Here is a 9,814-nt window from a genome sequence, read left to right as displayed (position 1 = left end):
TAGAAAATAATTACTTGGAGTGTTTCTCTTTAGTACCTGTGCAGGGAATTCATTATAGTCAACAGCCTCTAAGCTGCTTGAAATAGTGGTATTTGTCATTTTCATAGAAACTTGATAATGACATTAATTTATCTTAATGGCCTGTTCTATTGTTATAAATAGTAAAATTAGCTCAAATTGTCTTGCTTCTGCTGGTTTTGGATGGCTGCAGAGGGCCCCACAGCCGCCGACGAGTAGATAATTTGGTGTACTTGACAGATTTCCAATAATTTGTTATGTGGAACATGAGTAATGCTAGTACCATTAATGTTCATTTTCCTCTAAATTCATTACTGCCCTTTTCCCTTTTATCTTTTTTAATGTCTGGGCCATTTTTCTGTATTTCAAGTGGAGCCACAGAGCCTATTCGTATTCAGCCAGCTATTAACATTCTGCACATAGCGAGCATCCCATAGAAAACAACTCTTTATGAAATGATGAGCCCGGTCGCTCTTTATGACAGAAAAACAGGCAGAAATGGGGTGCTTACTGGTATCAGGGCCTGGGTGTAATTAAGTCAAATGTAATTTTAAAGAAATTTAAATGTTTTCATTTTATGGCAAAGGTAAAATATACTCAAGGGAGAATCTAAGAAGGTGTAAATGCATTAACCACACTTACACCTCCCTTCCGCATCACTCTTGTCTCAACTTTCCCGGGGCATTTATCAAAGGTGAGCAGGCAGTGTTTCCTAACAAATTCCATTGTAATTAACCCCTAAGAAATAGGACAACTCATTTCATTTCTGTAAGCAGATATGTTGACATAATATCTGAAACAAATGTGAAGGCTCTTGTCATCTGGGAAACTCCTGCGATTTGGTTTGCTCGCTTTTTCCAGATCTTTGTCTGTATCTCTCCCATTTACTGGGAGAGATCTTAAAATCAGTTGCTTCTGTCCCTCGGCATTTTCTAAGTATGCATCCTCTTCTGTGTCGTCATGTGAAGGCTCTCAAATAATAGTCTGATTAGAGCTTTTTATCATTTTAATAATGTATATATTATGGTTCAGTTCAGTTCAGTTGTTCAGTCGTGTCCGACTCTTTGCGACCCCGTGGATTGCAGCAAGCCAGGCCTCCCTGTCCATCACCAACTCCCGGAGCTTGCTCAAACTCATGTCCATCGAGTCAGTGATGCCATCCAACCATCTTATCCTCTGTTGTCCCCTTATCTTCTTGCCTTCAATCTTTCCCAGCATCAGGGTCTTTTCCAGTAAGTCAGGTCTTCACATCAGGTGGCCAAAGTATTGGAGTTTCAGCTTCAGCATCAGTCCTTCCAAAGAACACCCAGGACTGATCTCCTTTAGAATGGACTGGCTGAATCTCATTGCTGTCCAAGGGACTCTCAGGAGTCTTCTCTAACACCATAGTGCAAAAGCATCAATTCTTTGGCACTCAGCTTTCTTTATGGTCCAGCTCTCACATCCATACATGACTCTTGGAAAAACCATAGCTTTGACTAGACAGACCTTAGCATGAAAAAAAGGTGTACACTGTTTACTCTGGACAAGAGAAAGGCCACTGCAATTCCAGGTGGGTTTCTTTTTCCATCCTGGGCAGGTATGTGCTAATTCCTAGCCTGAGTGCCTTGACCCACCCCAGGTTGAAACGCCCATGTGAGTACAGTGAGAACATCAGCATGTTGGGTGAGAAACAGGCTTTGTATTAAAGCTGCATCTTTTTTTTAAAAAAGGAACCTGACCAAAAAGAAAGATTGACTTTCTCAGGATGCTTTGTTTTCAAGATGAGGGGGATGCTCCTTGCTGTGTTTGTGCAGAGCTCACCCCAGGCTTGCACGGTTCTACGGGGGATGCCAAGGAAAGAAGATGCACTGAATTTTTAAAGTGAGATGTGGGACACATCTGTCAAACCCACAGTCCCCAAAATGATGACTTTCTCGCTGAAATAGCAAATCAACATTTAAAGAATATTTCATGGTTCCTGGTCCCTTTCATGGGACAAGATGATTTCTTTTCTCCACGGATACAAAAAGATTTTAAAATCGGCTTGTTCAATAAAATCACCCAGATGCACTCCTGAGTGTATGTAGGCCCAGGCCCTGCAAACCCTGGAGAGGAATGACAGATAATGTACTAATAATGTGATGTATCGGGCGGGGGGGGCGATTCATAAAATATTTATCCTAAAGCAGAAAATGTGTCTGTCTGCCTTGTTCATTTATCAAATAATAGTTTAGGGGAATTAGGTACCAGCTGAATCCCTTAGTCAGTGTGGTTGGTCTCACCCAGAGTCCATTAGACCAGGTTATGTATCTGCTGAGGACGAGGCATCCTGTCAGCAGTGGTGCATAATGGATCATGAAAGATAAATGGGATTAGGCAATTGAATAATTAGAGAAGCGCCCACCAGCACGGTTCTAAGTAAAGGGCCGCAGGGATTTCCATTAGAAACCTCCATTTCACTGGTTAGAAATCCATCTGGGAAAATTTGGCCAATGCTGAAAGTTGGAGCCCAGTGCAGAACTAAGGAAAAAGAATGTCCCCCAGGGAGTATCCTGGCACCCAAATGCCAAAGTAGGGGTGATCTAGGAGACAAGATGCTGGCGAGCCTTGAGCCTTCCCCCTTCCTCCACCTGAGTAAGTCTCCCAAGCACCTGATTTGACGGAATTGAGCATTTCCCCAGAGAAGGGGAGGTCTGATCTGCTCCTCTGTCCTCAGGTTTGGAGCCCTCGGCCATGCCTTAGGGAAGGGCTGTGCTGTGAAGGCTGTAGCCTGGGGTTGTGCAGTAGACAAATTATACAACCATATTCTGTCACCCTCCAAGGGCGAGACCTCCAACACTGAGCACATAGAGGCTGCTCAAAAATATCTAATGAGTGGGCCTCCCTGGTGGTCCAGTGGTTAAGAATCCATCTGCTGGTGCCAAGAACACAGGTTCAGTCCCTGGTCTGGAAAGACCCCACATGCCATGGGGCAACTTAGCTGTGCATCATAACTACTGAAGCCTGTGTGCCTAGAGCCCATGCTGTGCTTAGTTGCTCAGTCCTGTCGGACTCTCTGTGACCCCAAGGACTGTAGCCTGCCAGGCTGGCTCTGTCCGTAGGGATGCTCCAGGCAAGAATACTGCACTGGCCCTTCTCCAGGGAATCTTCCCAACCCAGGGATTGAACCCAGGTCTCCCACATTGCAGGCAAATTCTTTACCATCTGAGCCAGCAGAGAACCCATGCTCCACCACAATAGAGGCCATCATGATGAGAAGCCCACACATCTCAACTAGAGGGTAACCCTGGCTAGAGAAAGCCTACACGCAGCTAAAAACATCTAGCCCAGCCAAAAATAAAAACAAATATTTTAAGATATATATCTGATGAGTAAACAGCAGATGATTTTGACCTTTGCTGGATTCAGTGAGACACAAGAGAAGACAAACTGCAAACAAAGGTGGCCCCATGCTTGACAGAGAAGTGAGCGAAAGTCGCTCAGTCGTGTTCAGCTCTTCACAACCCCATGGACTATAGAGTCCATGGAATTCTCCAGGACAGAATACTGGAGTGGGTAGCCTTTCCCTTCTCCAGGGGATCTTCCCAACCCAAAAATTGAACTGGGGTCTCCTGCATTGCAGGCGGATTCTTTACCAACTGAGCTGTCAGGGAAGATCGGAAGCTTTTCTGCAGATGCAGGCTAAGAGAGTAAAATCTCGGGGCTCTTTTGAAGAAATGCAGTATGCATTTCCTCACTCAGGATTTATGGAGCAGCTACAACGTGCTGGGATACGACACAAGACACAGGCTCCCATCTAAGGAGCATTGTGTCCACTGGGGGGGGGGGGGTTGCCATGCCAGGAGAGAGGACTGTCCCCTGCTCAGGGGGCCTGGGCAGGAGTCCCGCTGGTCTGGAGGACCCCAGGAGTCCAAGCCCACCTGTGTGCTGTGACGCCTGCACAAACATTCCAATGTCTTTTTAGTCCAAAGGGGTTGAGCTCTATTCCAAAAGCCACTGCTGCAAGGAGAGAAGGTGTTTATTAAAGCTGCCACTACATGCAGAGGGAAAGGCAAATTCTCCTGGCCTGGCATGGCCTCTGCTTGGCTAGGGGGCCTGGGCCAAGGCGCTGACCTTAGGCTTTAAGCCCAGTCTCCCCAGTGTCTGGGCAGTTGACTTGTCAGCCCTTGGTTCCTGGGATCCAGTGAAGGGCAGGGGCCCGAGTGTGCAGTGAACGTGGACTCTGAGCAGACGCGGTCTGCTTTGCCCATCCCCTGGACACTCACACCGACCCTGCAGCTCTCATTCGTCAAACACACATACCTTATCGTCCACCACACGTGTTTGAGTTTGGTCACGCTGGTTCTGTTTTATATTATAGAGAATGAGACTTAAGAAGGTGCAGCAATTTGCTCTCATCTGACAGCTAGTAAGTAACGACACCAAGTGGGACTGGAGCTCAGGTCTGCCTGGCACAGGGGCCTCGGGATTTGTTCAGCCTGCATAGAGGGGAAGTCCTGCATGACTGGGGACGTGCTGGCCTCGTGCATATGACAGTCTCTGTGTGCCAAGCCCTGCCCAATGGGGGCATTCCCAGGCACAGGTGTTCCCAGGAGATGCCGCTGGAGACGTTCTCAGTGTGCGCGACCCTTCTCCTGGACCCTTTTCATCCTGCAAGCCAAACCCTGCAACTCCCCGTTCCATTCCCCCCAGACCCTGGCACCCGCCATTCTCTCTGCCTCTATGAACTTGACTACTCTAGGGACCTCATATAAGCGGAATCACACATTACTTGTCCTTTTGTGTCCGGCTTACTTCACTGAGTATCACATCCTCAGGGTTTATCCACTGTGTAGCCTCTGTCCAAATTTCCTTCCTTTTTAAGGCTGAGTAATATCCATTGTGTGTTCATACCACAGCTTGCTTATCTGTTCATCTGTTGATGGACACTTGGGTAGCTTCTACCTCTTGATTACCATGAACAATGCTGCCACACACACACACACACACACACATACACATACATATATATATATATATATATATGCTTTCTTAGATTCTTTTCCCTTATAGGTTATTACAAAATAACCTTGTTTATCTATTTTATATGTAGTAGTGTGTATGCGTTAATGCCATCCTCTTAATTTATCCTCCACCCTTCCCCTTTGGCAATCATCAGTTCGTTTTCCATGTCTGTGGGATTTAGCAGGGCTTTTGAAGATTAACTGTTTGAACAACTGGGTTGAAGTTCTGACCTCACTGTGGGGTGAGTGGAGGAGCAGTGTGGGGTCAAGAGCCTGGGTGTGGACTGATGCTGTGGGGGTGAATCCCACCTCTGCTGCCAGAGCTGCTATGTGACTTTGGGCAAAAGTTTATTCACCCTCTTCGTGACTCAGTTTCTTCATCCATAAAATGGGAAAGCAATAGAACATGCCTCTTGAAGTTGTTAATTGGATTAAATAAGTTATTGCACTTTTAGAATAACCCCTGATAATAAGTACGTTCAGTTCAGTGCAGTCGTTCAGTCATGTCCGACTCTTTGTGACCCCATGCCAGGCCTCCCTGTCCATCACCAACTCCCAGAGTTCACTCAAACTCATGTCCATTGAGTTGGTGATGCCATCCAGCCATCTCATCCTCTGTCGTCCCCTTCTCCTCCTGCCTTCAATCTTTCCCAGCATCAGGGTCTTTTCAAATGAGTCAACTCTGTGCATCAGGTGGCCCAAGTATTGGAGTTTCAGCTTCAGCATCAGTCCTTCCAATGAACACGCAGGACTGATCTCCTTTAGGATGGACTGGTTGGATCTCCTTGCAGTCCAACGGACTCTCAAGAGTCTTCTCCAACACCACAGTTCAAAAGCATCAATTCTTTGGCACTCAGCTTTCTTCACAGTCCAATTCTCACATCCATACATGACCACAGGAAAAACCATAGCCTTGACAAGATGGACCTTTGTTGGCAAAGTAATCTCTCTGCTTTTGAATATGCTATCTAGGTTGGTCATAATTTTCCTTCCAAGGAGTAAGCATCTTTTAATTTCATGGCTGCAATTACCATCTGCAGTGATTTTGAAGCCAAAGAAAAAGTCTGACACTGTTTCCACTGTTTCCCCATCTATTTGCCATGAAGTGATGGAACCAGATGCCATGATCTTAGTTTTCTGAATGTTGAGCTTTAAGCCAGCTTTTTCACTCTCTTCTTTCACTTTACATTAATACTTACTAAATATTAGCTATTATTGTCATTCAGTTTCTGCAATGACTTTTATTAAAAATTGCTTCCTTCCCCTTTGTTTTCTTTTTCCAGATGATCCTAGTAGTTTAGGGCATGTATCTGGAATCTCTGCTTTATTTGGTTGGTTACTTTTTCTGTTCTTAAGCCAATGTCACTGTCCTATTGATTATCATTTGATTATATATTTTATAATTATCTGGGAAGTGAGTTCTCCTGATTCCACTTTTATTTTCCTTCCCCCATGGAATGTTCTTAGCTACTTAATTTTCCAGTTGGATTCTTAGTAAAATTCCTGTGAAATTTTTTAATTAGTTTTTGAACTGTATAATTTTTAATTAATTTTAATGAGATATAAGTGTACTCTCCATTTACAATTATTACGAAGTATTGGCTATACTTCCCATTGTGTATAATATATCCTGTCTTACACCCAGGAGTTTGAACTTCATCCATAACTAATTGTAGTTTTTAAAATCTTTACTATGTTGTATCTTCGTAGCTTGAAATAGAACCCAACACCCAACTTTTTAAAACTTCCTTTATTTCTCTCACAAGAATTTTATATTTTTCTTTCAACAGATCTTGAAATTGCCACAGTATGTTAATTGCTAAGCATATTCTTTTTTTTTTTTTTTTTTTGCTGTACCACACAGCATGTGGGATCCTAGTTCCTCAACCAGGGATTGAACCTGTGCCCCCTGCATTGGAAACACAGAGTCTTAACCACTGGACCACTGGGGAAGTCCCCTTCCAAGCAGATTCTTAAGGTTCTGTGAAGGGGATTGCCTCATTCACTATGTTTTCTGTTTATCTCTTGTATATTAGAAAGCCACTGATTTTCGTAGATTTCTGTCAGTGTGTCAATTCTGGGAACCTGAATTACTTCCAGTAGTTTTCTGGTTGGTGGTGGAGACAGCAAATTACAGTGTGTAGAACATGGGCTTTGGAGCAGACCAGTCAGACTGTACATATATCTCCTCTCGTGACCTCTGTGAGACAGTTAGGGCAAATAGCATCTTCCCTGAGTGATGGGGGCAGCAACAGCTAGGAGGGCTTGTGCTGGAACTCTGGAACTTCTTTCTTTCTTAAAAACCATGTAAGCTACTGGATAGACACCGAAAAGAATCAAAAGTAGCGTCTCAAAGAGATGTTTGTACCTGATGTTCATAGCAGCATTTTCCACGGTAACTAAGAGGTAGAAGAACTCAAGTGTCCCCAGATGATGGATAAACAAGATGTGGTCTGTCCGTACAGCAGAATATTGTTCAGCTTTAAAGAGGAAGGAAGTTCTGACACATGCAGAAACATGGATGAACTCTGAGGATATTGTGCTCAGTGAAACAAGCCAGTCATAAACGATGAACACTGTAAAATTCCACTTACAAAAGGTACCTAGAGTCATCAGATTCATAGAGACAGAAAACAGAGTTGTGACTGCCAGGGGCTAGGGGAGTGGGGATATGGAGTTGTGTTCAATGGGAACAAAGTTTCACTTCTGCAAGATGAAAGCATTCTGGAGATAGATGGCTGTGATGGTTGCCCAACAACATGAGTGTACTTAAGGCCATTGAACTGTACACTTAAAAATGGTCAAGATGGGGAATTTTGTTATGTGTATTTTATCAAAATTAGAAAATAATTCTTCAACATTGTAAATCAACTATACTCCAATAAAATTTTTTTTAAGTAATTCTTTTAAAAATATCGTAGGGCTTCCCTGGTGTCTCAGTGGTAAAGAATCCACCTGCCAATACAGGAAACATGGGTTCGATCCCTGGTCCGGGAAGGTGCCGTATGCTGCAGAGCAACTAAGCTCGGGCACCAAGATGCTGAGCCTGTTTTCTAGAGCCCATGCTCTGCAATAAGAGAAACCACCGCAACGAGAAGCCTGTCACCGCGGCTAGAGAACAGCCCCCACTTGCTGCAACTAGAGAAAAAGCTGCATAGCAACGAAGACCTAGCAGTCAAAAATAAATGGGTAAATTTTCTTAATAAGTAATTTTTAGAAATATCGTAGAAGCTGGAATTCCTTCTGGAAACACATCCTTAGCAGATGGGAGTTAGTGCAATGAAACACACACTGTGCCTCAAAAAAATGTAGAGCTCAGGTCCACGAACAAGTGTGTAGTTGTGCAGTTTGCTGTCTGCTGGTATGCAAGAAAAGGAATCATGTTTGCCCCTTCCTTAGGTTAGCAGGCTGAATCTAAAACCTTACGTAGGCGTAAAGAGTCAAGAATAGACAAAGAATTCTCGAAGAAGGAAAAAACAGAGGGACTTTCAGATCAAATATAAAGTCTCATTATATACTATGACCATAAGGAAAGAACGACATCACCCCCCACCCCATGTGACACCATGCCCAGAGGTAACTTCTGATGAAGAAAGGCTTAAACATGAGAGGCAAAACTTAAATAAATGCATGAGGCAGTGTACCCTAGGCATACAGAAGAATCCCTTCAAAAACTCCCTCAGAGTACTGATTATATCTGAAAAGATTGTAAATGCAACTACATTAAAATTAAGATCTCCATGCATCAAAAGACAACATAAAGAAACTTTTTATGAAATTCACAGTGGCATCCTGGCTTGGCTCTTGAAATGGCAAAAAGACATTGCTGGGGAAAGTGGTGAAGCCTGAGTGAAGTCAGGAGGACTTTGGGAGGCGTGCAGCTGGGGAGAGGGAGTGGAGAGGAAGAGGGAGGAGGGAGGAGACAGATCTGACCAGCAAGAGACCCCATGGCCTCCCAGAGCCGGGGCAGCCACTTGCAGGAAGGGGATCCCATTCGGGAAACTCTCCTGGAGCCAGATGAGAGCCTGGAGCCCTGGGCATAGCAACCAGGGGGGCTGGAGTGCCAGGTACAGGAACACTGCCTCTGTCACCCTGTCTGCCACAGAGCAGGGTGGTGGACAAGGGTCTGCTGAAACAGTGGGGAAGGAGGTTCCAAAGTTTCCAGCACAGCATCCGTGCTCCAGCGGGGATTCGTAACCAAACACCTCCGGCCACACCAGGCCACAATCTTCCCTGTGACATTTTTCTGCTCGGAAGGACTGAAAGACACCTCCAGAGATGCGGGCTCCACAGCTACCAATGGATTAATGGGAGTGATAAATAAACAATGCTGAGTCATGTCAGTCGTGTCTGACTCTCTGCGACCCCATGGACTGTGGTCCACCAGGCTCCTCTGTCCATGGGATTCTCCAGGCAAGAATACTGGAGTAGGTATCCATTTCCTCCTCCAGGGGATCTTCCCAACCCGAGGATCAAACTCACATCCCTTACATCTCCTGCACTGGCAGGCAGGTTCTTGACTACTAGTGCCACGTGAGAAGCCCATGTATATGTGTGTGTGTGCATATATATACATATGCCACAATTTCTTTACCCATGCATCCACTAATGGAGGCATAATTGGTTGCTCCAGTTTACATTCCCACCAACAGTTCACAAGGGTTCCCTTTTCTCCATATCTTCACCAACACTGATTTCTTGTTTTTGAGATATTAGCCTTCTGACAGGTGTGAGGTAAGATCTAATTGCAATTAGGATTTTCATTTTTCCCAATGATTAGTAGTCTTAGGCATATTTTCATGTACCTCTTG

At 44.6% G+C, this 9,814-nt stretch overlaps 1 non-coding gene across 1 annotated transcript; it reads right to left on the bottom strand.

Moving 5' to 3' along the window:
- Positions 1-6,882: 6,882 nt before the first annotated feature.
- Positions 6,883-6,955, bottom strand: TRNAG-UCC (transfer RNA glycine (anticodon UCC)). The gene has a single exon. It is a non-coding gene; the product is annotated as a tRNA-Gly (tRNA).
- Positions 6,956-9,814: the final 2,859 nt, after the last annotated feature.

Source organism: Capricornis sumatraensis, chromosome 12 (genome assembly GCF_032405125.1).
Source record: "Capricornis sumatraensis isolate serow.1 chromosome 12, serow.2, whole genome shotgun sequence".
Classification (NCBI taxonomy): domain Eukaryota; kingdom Metazoa; phylum Chordata; class Mammalia; order Artiodactyla; family Bovidae; genus Capricornis; species Capricornis sumatraensis.
The sequence above is the reverse complement of the archived record's forward strand: the minus strand, read 5'-3'. Positions and strand labels throughout refer to the sequence as shown.